Genomic DNA, 19,239 nt, shown 5'->3' on the forward strand with positions numbered 1-19,239 from the left:
GTTGCAACCAAGTATCATATTCTACTAATACTTTCATTGAATTTGGTTTCAGTCACCCAAATAGCTCTCTCCTTTTGCCTTATTTCACCCCTAGCCTTGACAATCCCTTATTCCAATAGTTTTATTGGAAAAATGAATAGAGGCCAGGCAAGGTGGCTCACACCTGTAATCCTAGCACTCTGGGGAAGCCAAGGTGGGTGGATTGCTTGAGCTGAGGAGTTTGAGACCACCCTAAGCAAGAGTGAGACCTGGTCTCTACTAAACATAGCAGGGTGCCATGCCGGCACCTGTAGTTCCAGCTACTATGGAGGCTGAAGCAAGAGGATCACTTGAACCCAGGAGTCTGAAATTGCTGTGAGCTATGACTCCAGGGCACTTCACCCCAGGGTGACAGAGTGAAACTCTGTTTCCAAAAAAATGCACAAAAACCCTCTAGGGTGATTCTAAAGACTTCACTCTAGCTTGTCAATGAGCTACTAATTAACAAGTTATATATATATTAATATATATTAATATATTAATTAACAAGTATATATATTAATATACTAATTAACAAGTTATATATATTAATTAGTTCTAAGCTACTAATTAACAAGTTATATATATTAATATATATTAATATACTAATATATACTTATATACTAATATTATACTAATATACTTATATACTAATATTATTATACTAATATTAATATACTATATATATTCATTAGTTCTACTAAGCTACTAATTAACAAGTTATATATATTAATATATTAATTAACAAGTATATATATTAATATACTAATTAACAAGTTATATATATTAATTAGTTCTATTAGTTCTACTATAGAACTAATTAACTTCTATATTAACAGTTGCTCAATCACAAATACATAACCAAACATATATCCTTATTTCCCAATGTATAGTATGACACATTCCAAAAATTTAAAATAAAAGGTATTATGTGAGAGGAATGTACTATAATCCCCAGGGAAGAAACAGAATTAGTGGTTTACACTGACATGGAAACAGATTTTTCAGTAATACATTTCAAACCAATACAAACTGGAATAAACACTTTTTTTTTTCCAGTGTTTGGCCAGGGCCGGGTTTGAACCCACCACCTCTGGTATGTGGGGCTGGCAGCCTATTCCTTGAGCCACAGGCACCACCCTTTTTTAAATTAAAAAAAAAATTTTTTTTTGAGACAGAGTCTCACTTTGTCACCCTCAGGAGAGTGCTGTGGTGTCACAGCTCATGGCAACCTCCATCTCCTGGGTTTAGGCGATTCTCTTGCCTCAGCCTCCCTAGTAGCTGGGACTACAGGTGCCCACCACAACGCCCAGCTATTTTTTGTTGCAGTTTGGCCAGGGCTGGGTTTGAACCTGCCACCCTCGGTATATGGGGTTGGCACCCTACCTACTGGCCCACTTTTTTTTTTTTCTTTTTAGAGACAGAGTCTCATTTTGTTGCCCTCGGTAGAGTGCTGTGGCATCACAGCTCACAGCAACCTCCAACTCCTGGGCTTAGGCTATTCTCTTGCCTCAGCCTCCCAAGTAGCTGGGACTACAGGCACTTGCCACAACGCCCGGCTATTTTTTGTTGCAGTTTGGCTGGGGCCGAGTTCATACCCACCACCCTCGGTACATGGGGTCGGCGCCCTACTCACTGAGCTACAGGTGCCACCCCTTTTTTTTTTTTTTTTTTTTTTAAAGACAGAATCTCAACAATTGCAATCAGTGTAACCTGGCTTATTGTACCCTCAGTGAATCCCCAACAATAAAAATAAAAAAAATAAAAGACAGAATCTCATTCTATAAGCCTGGGCAGAGTGACTTGGCATCATCACAGCTCACAGCAACGTCAAACTTGGGCTCAAGTGATCCTCTTGGCTCAGCCTCCAGAGTACTTGGGACTTCAGACATCTGCATGATGCCCAGCTAATTTTTCTATTTTTAGTAGGTTTGGGGCAGTGGTTCTCAACCTTCCTAATGCCACAATGTATTTTCATTGTTAAAAAGGAGTTGCGAACCCACAAGTTGAGAACCACTGGTTTGGGGTCTTGCTCTTGCTCAGACTGGGCTAGAACTCCTGACTTCAGGCAATCCACCCACCTTGGCTTCCCAGAGTGCTAGGATTACAGGCGTCCCTACCTGGCCATGAATCACTACTTTTTTTTTTTTTTTTTGAGACAGAGTCTCACTTTGTTGCCCTGGGTAGAGTACTGTGGCGTCATAGCTCACAGCAACCTCAAACTCATGGGCTCAAGCAATACTCTTCCCTCAGCGTCCCAAGTAGCTGGGACTACAGGCACCTGCCACAACACCCAGCTGTTTTTTAGACATGGGGGTCTCACTCTTGCTCAGGCTGGTCTTGAACTTTTGAGCTCAGGCAATAAACCTGCCTGCGCCTCCCAGAGTGCTAGGATTATAGGCATGAGCCACCACTCCTGGCCTAGCCCTCATTTTTTATTATGTATAAACAATTGTTATTCAAAAAGCTTCCGGAATAGGGGGAAAATCTTCTGTGGATTAGAAATTTGGAATAAATTGTGATACTATTCTAGTCATCTTTGAGATTCTATGATTTTATTGAAAAGTCTTATGAAGATTGAGATACAAAGTGACTGAGATATTTTCATTCTGGTCCTTTTATCAACCACCACCACAACTATCACAGCAGGAATTGACTTAGGTTTGCATAATTTTTTAAGTCTACTTGTGCTGATTGTTGATATTCATAATGTTCTTTCCTAAATGTTAACCAGCCCCATTTTAAACAGACACTTAGAGGATTTTGCTTCTAGTATCTAATTGTCACTTCTGTCCTCTCCTCGACTGAAAGTTAGAGCATTTGGTCTCTTCAGTCATCTGCTGGGTTTCCCTGGATTTTTGGCCGTGGCTTTCAGTCACTTTTGCAATTTAGTTCCCTGAAGTATATGTGACCTTGTTCTGAGAGTTTTTAGCTCATTTAAATTGTTATCTTCCTCTTTTCTGCCATTTTAGTTTCAATCCCTTTTTGCTGGTATGTGTTTGGTCTTTTCCAATTTGATGGTTATTCTCCCCTATTAGCTGATGGGTGAAAACCATGTGCTCTATTCTCCAAACAGTAGAGAGAGCAATCTTTGTACTGTAAGAGATTATGAACTTCTCTTGCTTAAAGCCTGGGCATGACATGTTACTGCCTTGGAATAAGATCTAGACCTCTCACCTGTGCCCTGGCTGTGTCTCCAGGCTCGTGTCTACCACTCCCTGTGTCTTGTCCATCATGGTTCAGCTGCATTTAATTTTTAATAATGTACATCAGACTTATCAGACTGTTCCCCATTATTACTATTTCCCATTCTTCTTCTTCTTCTTTTTTAATTCTTTTTTTTTTTTTTTTTTAGACAGAACCTCAAGCTGTTGCCCTGGGTAGAGTGCTATGGCATTGCAGCTCACAGCAACCTCCAACTCCTGGGCTCAAGCGATTCTCCTGCCTCCACCTCCCAAGTAGCTGGGACTACAGGTGCGTGCCACAGTGCCTGGCTATTTTTTGGATGCAGCTGTCATTGTTGTTTGGCAGGTCTGGGCTGGATTCCAACGTGCCAGCTCAGGTGTATGTGGCTGGCGCCTTAGCTGCTTGAGCCATAGGTGCTGAGCCCTCATTAGTATTCTGAATACAGATTTTGCCCTTGAGTCCTTCTCTTCCTGGAATGCCTTTCACATTGTGGCTTGTTTCTTGTCATTTTGGTCTTGGCTCAAAATAATTTGCCTTACAGGCCAGGCCCAGTGGTTTACACCTGTAATACTAGCACTATGCAAGGCCAAGGCAGGTGGATTGCTTGAGCTCAGGAATTCAAGACCAGCCTGAGCAAAAGTGAGACCCCCGACTCTAAAAATAGCCTAATGTTGTGGCTGGAGCCTCAGGAGGCTGAGGCAAAAGGATTGCTTTAGCCCAAGAATTTGAGGTTGCAGTGAGTTATAATGCCAGGGGACTCTACCCAGGGCAACAGAGACTGTGTCTCAAATAATAATAATAATAATACTTCACCTTAGAGTAGCACTCCCTGGTCACTTGAAACTCGTTTTCTTTCACCTCCCTCACTGCAAGCTACTTTTGTTACTGGGTGAAGAGGATCCGACTGCCTGTCACTGTCAACCAATATGCAGAGATGGGGACAGGTCCACCAAACTTCATTTGTCAGAAGGCCGGGATTCTGGAGAACAGTGAGCATACCCTCTCCAAGACTGTTCTGTTCTCCCATTTCCAGAGTTGCAGTTTTATACATAAAAGCTCAGAGGAAAGACCACACCAACTTCTACTCCAAATAATAATCCGCATATCTCAGTGACCTAGTACAACATTCCAGTTCAAAAGTTGATGTCCTAAATCAATCCACCTAAACTACTCAAGAGAGGCATCTTTAGGAGGAGAGCTAAATTTACAAAACAGTAAAAATGGAAGTCAGGGGGTGAAGGTCAGGCAGGACCTGAACTGACCGCAGCAGCTCAGCTGTGTCCTGTCTGCCCCAGCCTGTCCGACTCCATCTTGTTCTCACTCCTGTGCCTTCACTTTCCTTCCCAGTACCCTGTTTCTTCTTCTTCATATCTTCTCTCACTATCAAAAATTATCTTTGTTTTTTTCTTTGAGAGAGAGTCTCACTTTGTCACTCTGGGTAGAGTGCCGTGGCGTCTCACAGCTCACAGCAACCTCAAACTCTTGGGCTCAAGCAACTCTCATGCCTCAGCCTCCTGAGTAGCTGGGACTACAGGCACCTGCCACAAAACCTGGCTATTTTTTGAGATGAGGTCTCACTCTGGCTCAGGCTGGTCTCTGTGAGCTCAGGCAATCCACCTACCTCGGCCTCCCAAGGGCTGGGATTACAGGTGTGAGCCACCACGCCCGGCCTAAAAATTATCTTCTTTTTAAATGATGCACTTGCTGATCGTCTGCCTTTGTCCATCAGGATGTTTCTCTTCCGGGAAGGTAGCCTTGTTTGTTACATGCATTTCTGTACTCTGATGTCTACGTCAGTACCAGGCAGATGTCAGGTCCTCCTCATAGGGAACCCAAATGAATGAATAAATGAATGGATGAGGAAGTAAGGATGGTGTGGGAAGAGTGGAGAGCTGAGCCCAGAATCAAAACAGGGAACAGAAAAAGAGTCATCGGAGAAATAGGAGACGATTAAGCAAGAAGTAATGCCATGGGGCAGTGCCTGTGGCTCAAAGGAGTAGGGCGCCGGCCCCATATGCCGGAGGTGGTGGGTTCAAACCCAGCTCTGGCCAAAACCAAAACAAAACAAACAAAAAAAAAAAAAAAGAAGAAGAAGAAGTAATGCCATGGTAGGCAAAAGAAAAGAAGGTTTCTAGGGCGGCGCCTGTGGCTCAGTCGGTAGGGTGTCGGCCCCATATACCGAGGGTGACGGGTTCAAACCCGGCCCTGGCCAAACTGCAACCAAAAAATAGCCGGGCGTTGTGGCGGGCGCCTGTAGTCCCAGCTGCTCGGGAGGATGAGGCAAGAGAATCGCTTAAGCCCAGGAGTTGGAGGTTGCTGTGAGCTGTGTGAGGCCACGGCACTCTACAGAGGGCCATAAAGTGAGACTCTGTCTCTACAAAAAAAAAGAAAAAAGAAAAGAAGGTTTCTAGGCTTGAGCGACATCCCTCCTTAGGGAGGACTCTAGCAGATAAAGCTCAGAGATGGAGGAAGAGGATGAGGTATTCAGAGATCGTAAGGCGGAAGGGACAGAATGACAGCTGCTGAAAGAAGAATGACAGCTGAGTTATTCAGGAAGGGGTTAGTTTTCCGGAGGGAATAATCCCATTTCCCTAAGATAATTGGGAAGGAATTAGAGACAGCAGTAGCACGGTGACATAGTGAATAAATATGAGACCCTGAGACATACATATTGCTCTTGGACTATGAAGCCATTCATAGGAAGCGGTGTGGAGGCATGGGAGACCTTGGGACAAAGCAGATGGTCTGAATCACAGGAGCCCCTTCTTGACACATACAAGAATGTCTAGAGAAGCTTTTCAAGATCTCTATATACCTAAACGAAGAATCAAGATGCAGAAATCAGAGCCCAACCAAGGCAAGTCAAGTGACCTGCTTTTGCTATGCTATTATCTACTCTATGTGGATTTGAAAAGTAGTGCACAGCCTGGGGGACAAGGAAAGGGAAGACACATGTTTATTTTAAACTGTGACCAAAGAACACATATAAGAATGAGATAAACCAATTTATAATAACTCATACTTGCATATGAAAAATGAAACACAACTTTAGCCTAGGATGAAGGAGGGAAGGGGAGAGGGTGGGAGGGATAGTAGGGGGACCACAACTATGGAGCACATCACAAGTACAAGTTGGATCTACCATGTGTAGAACACAAATGTCCTAATGCTATAATTGGGTAAATGAGGTGAAAGCTAGGCTGATTAGTATGTAAGCACTCCAATTTGTACAAATAATCAACACACTGAAATTGGCATAAATGTATTTATGATCTATGTACGAAAGATTTAATAAAAAAAAAAAGAAAGAATGAGAGATATCAGGTGCCACCACATCATTCCCTCATTCTGCCGGCCAGCTGTGTGGTATTGTCACCAGCCGAAGGAAATTTGGGATTAGAACAGGAAGCAGTGAATGACACAGTGGTGAGACTATGCAATCCCTTCCTGATTTGCATGTGGCAGAGAACTTGGCAGGTCAGTTAGGGCCAAGACATGTTTGTTGAATGAATTGGATTTCATCTGAATGATTGGAGAAGCCAAAGCTTTCCTGACATTCAGCAGTTCCCACCTACCCTGTCACCCATAACAACACCCCATGTATAAAAGCCAATGTCACCTGCTCTTGGCCAATTGCTAGGAAGCCCATGGTTATGCTTCAGTGAGAATGCTGTCAGCATGTAGTTTTGATCATCTAAACATGTAAATGGAAATAAAGAAAACATAACCAGGTCAGACATGGTTGTTCACGCCTGTAATCCTAGCACTCTGGGAGACTGAGAAGGATGGATTGGTAGAGCTCAGGAGTGCTAAATCAGCCTGAGAAGAGTGAGACCCCATCTCTAGTAAAAATAGAAAAACTGAGGCAAGAAGATCTCTTAAGTTCAAGAGTTTAAGGTTTCTGTGAGCTATGATGATGCTATCATGGCACTCTACCCAGGGTGACAGAGTGAGACTCTGTCTCCAAAAAGAAAAAAAAAAAAAGAGAGAGAGAGAGAGGGAGGGAGAGAAATATAATGAATGACCAAGTGCTGTAAGCTCCCAAGAAACAAAGTTATATTTCTGGCTTGGCGCCTGTGGCTCAAGCAACTAAGGCACCAGCCACATACACCTGAGCTGGTGGGTTTGAATCCAGCCCGGCCCACCAAACAACAATGACGGCTGCAACCAAAAAATAGCCAGGCATTGTGGCAGGTGCCTGTAGTCCCAGCTATGTGGGAGGCAGAGGCAGGACAATCACTTAAGTCCAGGAGTTGGAGGTTGCTGTGAGCTGTGATGCCATGGCACTCTACCCAGGCTGACAGCTTGAGTCTCTGTCTCAAAAAAAAAAGAGTTATATCTCAAATATTGCTGTTAGTGTGGCATAATTTTTTTTTATGGATTCCAGCATGGATGTAGCAGGAGCTCTCAGGACAGGCAGGAGGAGAAAGTGTCTTAAATAAGACACTTATTTAAGAGAAATAAGTGCTGTTATTATCTTCGGTGCTGATCTAAATCCTACAAGTAAATGAACTGATGCTTTATCATTATGGCCCCTTGAAAAGCACAGCTCTTTCTACAAGGCTAGATTTTGCTGGTAGCTTTTCTGGTGTTATGAGCAGAAGCAGCACTGAGCTCTGGTTGACTCTGGCTCATTAGAAACACAATTGAAGGGCGGCGCCTGTGGCTCAGTCGGTAGGGCGCCGGCCCCATATACCGAGGGTGGTGTGTTCAAACCCTGCCCCAGCCAAATTGCAACCAAAAAAATAGCCGGGTATTGTGGCGGGCGCCTGTAGTCCCAGCTACTCGGGAGGCTGAGGCAAGAGAATCGCTTAAGCCCAGGAGTTGGAGGTTGCTGTGAGCTGGGTGAGGCCACGGCACTCTACCGAGGGCCATAAAGTGAGACTCTGTCTCTACAAAAAAAAAAAAAACACAATTGAAGAAAAAAAAGAAACAAAACCAGACCCACTGGCAGACAGGAGGCTTGTGTCCCAGACCTAGAGCTACTCTGAGATAGCACAGCAATGACCTTTGAACTTAACCTCTCTGAACCAATTTTCTTTCTCTAATTGTTTACTTCACAGAGTTGCCTCCCAGGAACTCAAAAGTGATGATATGAGTAGATGTGTCTTAGATTTTGTCACGTCCTACACAGCAGGAAGTGTTAGGCTCCTATTTAGATCATTTCTATTCTCCTTGTAGAGAAATGCTCAGCTGTTAAGTTCAGTGTAATGAAAAAGAACCAGCTTTACGTGATTTGTCATCAACTCCAATATCATTATCTTCAGCATCATAATATATCTGGGGGCATCCCTTGGCCCCAGAACAATGGTATGCACTTTATATGGCTTAATTCATTTAATCCTCCTAACAATTTTAAGGTAAGCACCATTCTCAATTTCTATTTTCTTTATTTTTTTTTTTGAGGAAATAAATACAAGCGAAGTTGAATGTCTTGGTCCCTCGGGTGCATGTGGTCAAACTAGGACTCAAAGACTCAAACCTGTAAAGTGAAATAATAGAAAATTATTACCTCATAGTTTTTTCAGTTCTATTATTATTATGTTTATTTCAAATTAATGTGACGATACAAATGTGTAGGTTGCATTGTTTGCACTTCTAAAGTAAAGTTCAAGTTGTGGTTGAGCCCTTTACCCAGGGGCGTGCTGAGCACCCTCCCACTGTGCACATGAGCTGAAATCCCGCCAAATGCCCTCCCTTCTCTACCAGTTGCTCTACCTTATTCTCCCTGCCCTCTCCCTCATCTCTCCTCCCCCTTGCTAGACTATATTTGTGTTCTATCATTCATGTGGGCATGTAGTTGTTTATATATTGGTTTCCTATTAGTATTGAGTACACTGGATTTTTTTTGCCCCATTCTTGAGATACTTTACTAAGTCAAGAAAGACGGGCAGTTGGGTTACTTCCATGACTTGGCAATGGTGAATTGACCTATAATAAGCATTCTGGTGCAAATGTCTTTCAAAGCACACGTAATGAGAAAAAAATGGAGTAAGTCAGGCTAGGGCCAACATGACACAGCTGGTCTGGTCAGTTTAGGTCCTGCCTGACCTTCACCTTCTGTCTCCCGTAAATTCAGCTCCCACCCTACAGAAGCCTATCTTGAGTAGTTTAGGTGGTTTGATTTAGGAGATTAACTTTTGAAGGACAATGTTGTACTAGGTCACTGAGTTATGCTAAGAGTTAATGTGGTCTTTGCTTTGAACTATACAAATTAAAAAAGAATACCACATTGGAAAAAGGGTAGCTTTGAGTATAGAATAAGTAAAAATTTAAGTAAGGCTTGGTGAGCCGTTTCAGCCACCTTTCTATTGCCAAGCCTTGTCTTAACTTTTGTAGAACGTTTTTATATCTTTGAATAAACTCTGATCACTCTAACGTAGCATGTACTCTTCATTTCATCCTAGTTGTCCTGTCCACTCAGAAGGGGTTTGTCAACTGAAAGCCTCTGACCAGGGTACTCCCCAGTGTGGCTTGGACATGGATGGATTGCCCACGAGGGTGGCAAGCAGGTTTACTTTTTTCTGGTTCTCTTTTCCCAAGGGACAGTCACATGTCCTAGTCTGTTTTGTGGCTCTGTGTTCGTTAGTAGCCTGTCTTTCAAATCTTTGTCTGACCACCCAAGCACCTGCTGTTTAAGCCTCCAGCATGCTTTCAAGACTAAACATTTAAGTAAGGAAGGCTGGGTGACCCATTTCAGCCACCCCTCTACTGTTAAGCTTTGTCTTATCTTTTGTAGAGCTTTTTAATGTCTATCAATAGAGCAATATGGCTGCTAATTAAAAGAGAAACAACAAGGAAATAGAAGGTCCAAGGAGACCCAAATTTAGGGGGATAGAGGAAGTAGTGGAGTCAGTAACAGAGAGGAGAAAAGAGTGATCAAAGGGATAGGAGGAGATCAGAACAGGGCCACATTAAGGGGAAAGAGAGAAAGGTTCCATGTCAACAGGAAGTGCTACAGCACAGAGCTGAATGGGAAAACATTGTCCCATGTTGAGACTTGGTAATTAGAAGTCACTGATGATTTTACGAGGAGTTTAGATGGAGGGGAGAGAGAGAGAAATATATATACCAGACGATGTTAAGCAAGAAGTGTGGGTGCAAACCTAGTGGTGCGATTGGCTTAAGTACGATTTCAAAACATTTGATAGCAGGAATGAAAGAGGGTTTGGAAAATGAGACTTGAGGATAAGGAGGGATAAGAGTGGTTTTAAGGTCTTTATTTTCTTGCTTTTTTATACTTTATCACATTTCCTCCCAGAATTTCTATAAGGAGAACGTGTCTCAATGAAATCAGAGAAAAAAAATTCAAGTAACAAAACATGAGTGCTAAGATGCAGTTCAGCTCCATCCTGGGGGTCAGGCCTTTGGCGGCCTGGAAAGGTACTTTGTGAAGGTACTTAGCACCTGGGTCGGAATTCTGGGAGCAGGTGGATCGGAGCGTGCAGTGGTGACAAGTGCCAGGCAGCTGAGGGGACAGGGGAGGATGCGGGTGCCACTCTCTGTTATCCTACATGCTTCTCTGTTCACTCTATAAATTGGGGTGATAAGGAGCAAGTCCTGGGGGAAAGTCTGTTTCTGAGAAGAATTGTCCATTAGAAATGAGGATCCCCCTCCACCCCCATAGTACAGGTTTGAACAAACAGGCACAGGCAGACAAGCAGATCCTATGTGTCTTGACTAAACTTAAGAGTAAATCTTTTCCATATTCCGGAAAATCTATTAGAATAACCCTAAGTAAAGTAAAAATATTAATAATGATAATTACATTTACTGAATGCTAATTACATACTGGGCAGAGAGTATTTAATCTTCATACTAACCTTTCGAGGTAAAAATAATTACTACTGGCTCTGTGCCTGTGGCTCAAGCAGCTAAGGCGCCAGCCACATACACCTGAGCTAGGGGGTTCGAATCCAGCCCGGGCCTGCCAAACAACAATGACGGCTGCAACTGAAAAATAGCCAGGCATTGTGGCGGGTGCCTGTAGTCCCAGCTACTTGGAAGGCAGAGGCAGGAGAATCGCTTGAGCCCAGGAGTTGGAGGTTGCTGTGAGCAGTGATGCCACAGCACTCTACCCAGGGCAACAGCTTGAGGCTGTCTCAAAAAAAAAGATAATAATTATAATTACTATTATTATTATGTCCATTTTCAGAGGGGGAAACTGAGGGTTTAAGGAGCTTAAATAATTTTCTCAAGGTCTCATAATTGCTAAGGGTTAAAGCTTTGTCTGATCTGATTGAGACTCTAAAGTCAGTGCTTTCAACCATGGCATTAACTCTGCTCCTCTCAAGGTTAAAAGGGGCTTGGTTCTTCCATAGGATGATTGAATTACTTCTAAATATTTTCTACAAATAGCCCAGATTTCCTGGATATCAAGGTGGCCCACACATCATCTGGCTACTTTAACAGAGTTAATAAAATGATGCCAAACATCTTTGTGGGTATAAGTTTTAATTGATCTTTTGTGGTCCGGTTAACTTGGATTCATCATATGTTTTCACTACTGGACAGTAAATCGAGTATATTTATTCAATACCTCATTTGTGAATGGCATTGTATCATTGCTGAGGCTAGTGTTAAAGAAATACTAAGTGTGTCCTCTGTTCTCAAGGATCTTACAGTGTACCTAGGCAAACTAAACCATATTGCATCACAATACTGTTCAATCCTTTATAATCCTTCAGAATTATTCTAGTTCTCTAGACTAGAATCATGTCTAATAAGACCTTCTTCGTTCCACATCCCATCCCCTCAGCATTCACCTCTATATACGGAAGGCTGTTTTCTGAGTATGTCTGTAACTTCTGCTCTTGGACTTGTTTTTCTGGCCCAGACTGTGTTAATGCTGCACAGGGCAAGCCAGAGTCACAGAGAATTAATGACCTATGGAGTAAGTGATTTGGTTAATCAAGAGCCCAGCCCATCCATGTGTCACAAATGACAGGATTTCATTCCTTTTTATGGCTAAATAATATTCCATTATGTATGTATACAAATTATAGTTTTTTTCTCTCTCTCTCTTTTGACAGAGCCTCACTCTGTTGCTTTGGGTAGAGTGCCATGGCATCATCATAGCTTACAGCACTTCAATCTCTTGGGCTCAAGAGAGCCTCTTGCCTCAGCCTCCCAAATAATTGGAACTATAGGTGCCTGCCACAGCATTTGGCAAGTTTTTCCAAAACTTGTTTTAATTTTTTTTTTTAAGTAGAGATAGGGCTTTGCTCTTGTTCAGGCTGGTCTGGAACTCCTGAGCTCAAGTAATCCATCCGCCTCGGCCTCTCAGAGTGCTGGGATTATAGGTGTGAGCCACCGTGCCCACCCCAACCAAATTTTCTTTATCTGTTCATAGATTGTTGGACACTTGGGTTGATTTCACTTTAGCTATTGTGAATAGTACTGCAGTAAACACAGGAATGCAAATATCTCTTTGACATCCTGATTTGCTTTCCTTTGAAAAACTACCAAGTAGGGCGGCACCTGTGGCTCAGTGAGTAGGGCGCCGGCCCCATATGCCGAGGGTGGCAGGTTCCAGCCCAGCCCCGGCCAAACTGCAACAAAAAAATAGCTGGGCGTTGTGGCGGGCGCCTGTAGTCCCAGCTGCTCGGGAGGCTGAGGCAAGAGAATCGCGTAAGCCCAAGAGTTAGAGGTTGCTGTGAGCTGTGTGACGCCAGGGCACTCTACCGAGGGCGGTACAGTGAGACTCTGTCTCTACAAAAAAAAAAAAAAAGAAAGAAAAATTACCAAGTAGTGGAATGCTAGATCATTTGGTAGTTCTTTTTTTTTTTTTTAATGATTCGATAATGATAATATTTGTATCTGCAGTCATGGTGTATAAGCAAAATAGTTAACTTGAATTTTTGAATTAGGAATAAAGAAAGGTGCTAACTGGCTTTGCTTTTATCATTGAGTAGTTCTATCTTTAATTTTTTGAGGAACCACGGTAGGGTGAAGTCGGTTAACAGTAAGGTACTGTGTATTATAAAGTGGCTGGAGGAGCGACCTTTCAATGTTCTCACAAAGAGGAGATGACAAATGCATAAGTTGATAGATATGCTAAATACCCTGATTTGGTCATTATGCAATTTACGAATGCATTGAAATATCAAGTTGTACCCTATGAATATGTACAATTACAATATGTCAACTTAAAAATCATAAATTAAAAAAAAAAAAAACACCTAGCTTCCTGGCCTCCCAAGTACATGTTATACACATACCATGTCCTGAATTTCCCAAGGGGATTGAGGCACAGGTGGCCCCAGTGGCGACCTGTTCACATACCCTTCACTGGCTTCATTTTCTCCCCTCTCTCACTTCCCCATTTCTTTTTTTTTTTTTGGCCGGGGCTGGGTTTGAACCCACCACCTCCGGCATATGGGACTGGTGCCCTACTCCTTGAGCCACAGGCGCTGCCCTCACTTCCCCATTTCTTTACCCCCTAAATGAACTATAGATACTCAAACTTACTCAGTATTTCCTTCTGAAAGGGTCGAACCAATGTCTTAGGCCCTATGTGCTTACTTCCCCAACCTCAATTCATACATTTTGCTCATTGCACTCCAGCTATGTACCTTTCAAGTGCTTTTATCCCCCTACCAGGGTGTTTACATACACTGTTCTCTCTCAGTGAGATGCTATTTTTCCTTCTTTACGCAATTGGCTATTTCTCATTCTTTTTTTTTTTTCTTTTTTCTTAACAGGGTCTTTGGACACAGCTGGCCCCAGCTGGGGATTTTTAAAGTTAAATACCCACAATCATGAGAAATCAGAATGCAGACACTGCTTTTTTTTTTTTTTTTTGTAGAGACAGTCTCACTTTATTGCCCTCGGTAGAGTGCCCTGGCATCACACAGCTCACAGCAACCTCCAACTCCTGGGCTTAGGTGATTCTCTTGCCTCAGTCTCCTGAGTAGCTGGGACTACAGGCGCCCGCCACAACGCCTGGCTATTTTTTTTGTTGCAGTTCGGCCAGGGCCGGGTTTGAACCTGCCACCCTCTGTATATGGGGCTGGCGCCTTACTCACTGAGACACAGGCGATGCCCGAATTTTTCGATTTTTAATAGAGATATATATATATATATATATATATTTTTTTTTTGGCGGTTTTTGGCCAAGGGTGGGTTTGAACCTGCCACCTCTGGCATATGGGGCCTGCGCCCTACTCCTTTGAGCCACAGGCGCCGCCCTAGAGACAGATTCTTTTTTTTTTTTTTTTTTGGCCGGGGCTGGGTTTGAACCCGCCACCTCCGGCATATGGGACCAGCGCCCTACCCGCTGAGCCACAGGCGCCGCCCTAGAGACAGATTCTTGATCTTGCTCAGGCTGGTAAACTCCTGAGCTCCTTCGATCCTCCTGCCTTGGCCTGTCAGAGTATAAGGATTACAGGTGTGCTGTACCCAGTCTCTTATTTTTTAATTGAGAAACATTTATTGTTTTATTTATTTATTTTTTTGAGACAAAGTCTCACTACATTGCCCTTGGTAGAGTGCTATGGCGTCACAGCTCACAGCAACCTCTAACTCTTGGGCTTAGGCAATTCTCTTGCCTCAGCCTCACGAGTAGCTGGGACTACAGGTGCTCACCACAACGCCCGGCTATTTATTTATTGATTGATTGATTGATTTTGTTGCAGTTTGGCTGTGGCTGTGTTTGAACGGGCCACTTTTGGTATATGGGGCCAGGGCCCTACTCACTGAGCCACAGGCGCCACCCTGACAGTTTTTATTTTAAAAAGTCCCAAGAAGATGTATGGAAATGGTCAGATCAGGGAGAAATTACTGATAACGCGTGCACTGAGAAGAGATTCTGTATTCAGCATTTTAGCCTGAGTGGCTGGGAGTGGCTCTAACAGTTTACTTTGATGGTTGAATCTGTGGAACAGGCAGATGGATTTTAAAATATGATAGTGTAAAAATTAAAGCATCATAGTTGAGGTATGTGTATGCTATTTGCAAAGTAGTTGGTCGTATTTTTTTAAGAAAGTATTTCACAAGAATGGTTGTAAACAAATCTGCTTATCCAGTAATACCTTTGAATAAAAAACCTCCTTTTATTGTCTCTTTTCAAACAATAAAATAAAATACAATAGCGTATCATTGTAAACGTATTCAGGTGGTGACATCAGTCACAGCTGCTGTTTCAGGCGGCAGTGCTTCCTTGACGAGACCACATCAACACATAACCCTGAGGACCAGCATGCAACTACTGATTTGGCAAATGCTTTTTCCCTCTCTATATCTCCTAGTAAAAACCACCAGAAGCATCTTATCATTTTGACAAACAAATAGTCTATTCAGCCCTCAACACATCATTTCATAATGTTCACACTTGCGTTTTATTTTATGAAGAACAAGGAAGAGAGAAGAAAAAGGGGAGGAGAGAAAGAAGCACTCTGAGCCAAGGTCACAGGGAGGAAAGCAAAAGAGAAACAAATGATTTACTGAGACCCTCTATTAGGAACTATGCCATCTGCAAAGGTGATTTTAAAAAGTCGATTCATGTGATTTTCTTTTTCACCTTTCCTTGTATGTGATATTCCTCCTATAGACACAGATAACATTTAATACTTTACATTAAGGATTTGCAGAGAGGGTGGTGCCTGTGGCTCAGAGGGTAGGGCACCGGCCCCATATGCCGGAGGTTGCGGGTTCAAACCCAGCCCTGGCCAAAAAAAAGGATTTGTAGAGAAAGGACACAAGACAGGATTTATGAAAGGTTCCCACTTTTTTTTTTTGGATTTTGGCCAGAGCTGGGTTTGAACCCACCACCTCTGGCATATGGGACCGGCACCCTGCTCCTTGAGCCACAGGCGCTGCCCTCCCACTTTTTTTTTTTTTTTCAAGAGTCAAAATCTTACCCTGTCACCCAGGCTGGAGTGGTAGTGCTGTGATCATAGCTCACTGCAGCCTTGAACTCCTGGGCTCCAGTGATCCTCCCACCTCAGCCTCCCGAGTTGTTGGGATTACAGACGTGCACCACCATACCTGGTCAGATTCCTGCTTTTCAAGGAAAGAAACTTATCTAGGACTACAGGTGGGGAGGAAAGAAGAAGGAAGGAAGGGAGAGAAGGAGGGAAGGAAGAAAGGAAACGAGTAGGAATTTTGGTCTGATGTAAGGGTCGGGTACCATTTTTCTTATAGCTATGCCTAACTGGAGTGGGAACAGGAGATTATGGGTGGTAGGAACACCCAGATGAGTAGAAAAATTTGCAACGAGGAGAGCTCTTCTCATATAATAATAAGATTATAGGGAGTAATGTTCAGAAGTAAGTGCAGAGGCCAAGGCCGCAAATCAAAAGTGTCATTTGTTGCAAGTACTGGGAATTTGGAACTAGGTGACAACATTGCTCAGTTTAAAAAGATATGCTATCTTGTTTCTACTGTTAATATGATTTGTTGGGAGAAGATACCCAGGAGAAAGGTCTGAAAGAACAAAAGGCTTCTCGCAGGAAAAGTGCCCAAGGACACTCTTGCAAAGTCCTCCTCATGCTGACTCAGCTCTTAGGAATTTGTAGAAACTTAACTTCCTGGGACCTTGAAACTAATGCTTGCTTCTGCTTCTGTAAAAGCCAGCCCTTCCGTGAAAGCCCCAGCTTGCCTCCTCCAGCTCAATTCAAACCGATCAATGAGAAGGTTACCCGTAGTGGGTAACGTTCTCATTGGTGGGTCGCACCTGTAATCCTAGCACTCCGGGAGGCCAAGGCAGGTGGATAACCTGAGCTCATAGGTTTGAAACCAGCCTGAGCAGGAGTGAGACCCCATCTCTAAAAATAGCCAGGCATTGTGGTGGGTGTCTGTAGTCCCAGCTACTTGGGAGGCTGAGGCAAGAGAATCGCTCGAGCCCAAGAGTTTGAGGTTTTGCTGTGAGCTGTGACAACACAGCACTCTATGGAGGGTGACACTGAGACTGTCTCAAAAAGAAAAAAAACAAACAAAGAAGGGTACCTGTGGACAAGCAGCCCTTGGTGGAGATAAAAAGAAAAGGACAGAGCTAGTCTGGCAGCTCAGCCATTTTTGGACTCTAGTCTGCTGTGGCTCCGCCAACTGAAATAGAGCCCTTCTTCTTTTTTTTGGAGTTTTTGGCCGGGTTTAGGGTGTGAACCCACCACCTCCGGTATATGGGGCTGGCGCCCTACTCCTTTGAGCCACAGGCACCACCTAGCCCTTCCTCTTTTAAAACACAGATGTTTGGGTGTTCCTTTCTCTCCATCAGGCCTCGTTTTTCTGCAACACGTAACTTTGGGCAAGTGACTATTATTTTCTTGAAAGTCATTTTCCTGCCAGACTATCACCGTGTTAGATTATTTCTTGGTTCTTCCAGCTCTAACAATCACTATTTATTCAGTAACTCATTTACCAAATATCTGTTCAGCAGTTGCTGCATCATGCCAGGCACTATGCTTGGCACTAGGGATACAATAATGTATATGAAAGAATCTTTAGGGCGGCGCCTGTAGCTCAAAGAAGTAGGGCGCCGGCCCCATATACCAGAGGTGGCAGGTTCAAACCCAGCCCCAGCCAACAAAAAGCAACTGCAAAAAAAAAGAAAAAGAAAGAATCTTTACTCTTATGGAGATGCAGTCTAATGTAGGTGACATAGTACATTTAAAAAAATAATATACAGTATGATAATACAGACACGTAAAAGCTATAAGCATGGTACAAGTTAAAGAGGAGACTTGTGGTCTACACTTAGTCTCAGATGTAAATCTGAGTTACTTTATCTCTTTTGGACTCAGAGATCCCTATAAACAAAGAGTATTTGTTTCTCTTTTTAAATTTCTGATTAATATGACGGTATAAATGGTTAGGTTACAATGTTTGCATTTGTTAGGTAAAATCCCTATAGTAGTTGTGTCCCATAGCCAGGAGGTGTGCCAATCCAGGAGTGTTTGGAAGACAAAGTATTCAGAATCAGATAATAGATCTCTTTTCTGGAAGAGGGGGCATATACCTTTATTCCCAGCTATTTTGGAGTGTTGCAGGGCGTAACACAGCCACGTACAAACCTTTTCCCCTCCTCCTCTGCCTCCTCTCCTGGCTAGCCCCACTCCCCCAAAGAAGTTCATGCCAAAGACCCTCACTTTGGAGCAAGATGTGGAACTTGCCCACCCTTCACTGCCCCATATAAAAGAGGTCTCTAACTGCCCCCAGGAGCCAAGCGTGTTACCCTCCCCTTTCAGTAAACCTGGCCTGGACATCTCTGTTCCTTTCTCCTCTCTGGGTGCCATAGATTACCCCTTTCAGGGAAGCTGAAGCAAGAGGATTGCTTGAGCCCAAAAGTTCAAATCCAGCCTGGACAACATAGTGAAATCTAGTCTCTAAAAAGAAATATATAAAAACATTTTGAGAGTTTTTGGAGAAAAATAAATATATCAGTAATGATCTGGTGGGGGTGGGGAAGCCCTATCTGTAGGATTGACCAATTTCAGCGCTATAAGTACTCCCTCCAGGGCTAAATTCAAGCCGCCATCGTGGCGTCCCTGAACACGGGGTTGGGCGGAAATGCACATGTTGATGTGAGCCAGTGTACGCCGGCTCCTGCAGGGCAGCGCTTCTCCTGGGCTTCTCCTAATTGCAATCTAGGCTTCCCAGCCTTCTTCCAAGGAGGGGCCAAGGAAGATCAGAGAACGAAAGACATTTTCTTCTGTATTTGTGGACATTGATTTGTTTGGGGAGCATTACACATGTCAGGACACAGGAAATCTTGGAGGAGGCAGAATGGAGCACCTTCTGAGTTCCAGGCTCCCGTCTTTCTTGCCTGGCCATGGCTGGTCTGTCTGAGTCCCTGCCTGCAGTCACAACATTATAGAGAGAGACACTGCTTCCCCTGAAAGAGTTTCTATGGTAACCTCCCCAGCAGGCAAGGAACTGCACTCTAAGCTTCAGCTGGAAGGTTGGGAGATAAAAATAAATTCTGATTAATCCAGGACCCATGTAGGACAGAGACTCAGGAAATACCTGAAAACCTAAAAACAGAGTGAAATTGGCACATTTCCATTTCCCTTCTTAAGAAAAATAAAACCTACAAGT

The sequence above is a fragment of the Nycticebus coucang genome, chromosome 6 (assembly GCF_027406575.1).
Source record: "Nycticebus coucang isolate mNycCou1 chromosome 6, mNycCou1.pri, whole genome shotgun sequence".
NCBI classification, from domain to species: domain Eukaryota; kingdom Metazoa; phylum Chordata; class Mammalia; order Primates; family Lorisidae; genus Nycticebus; species Nycticebus coucang.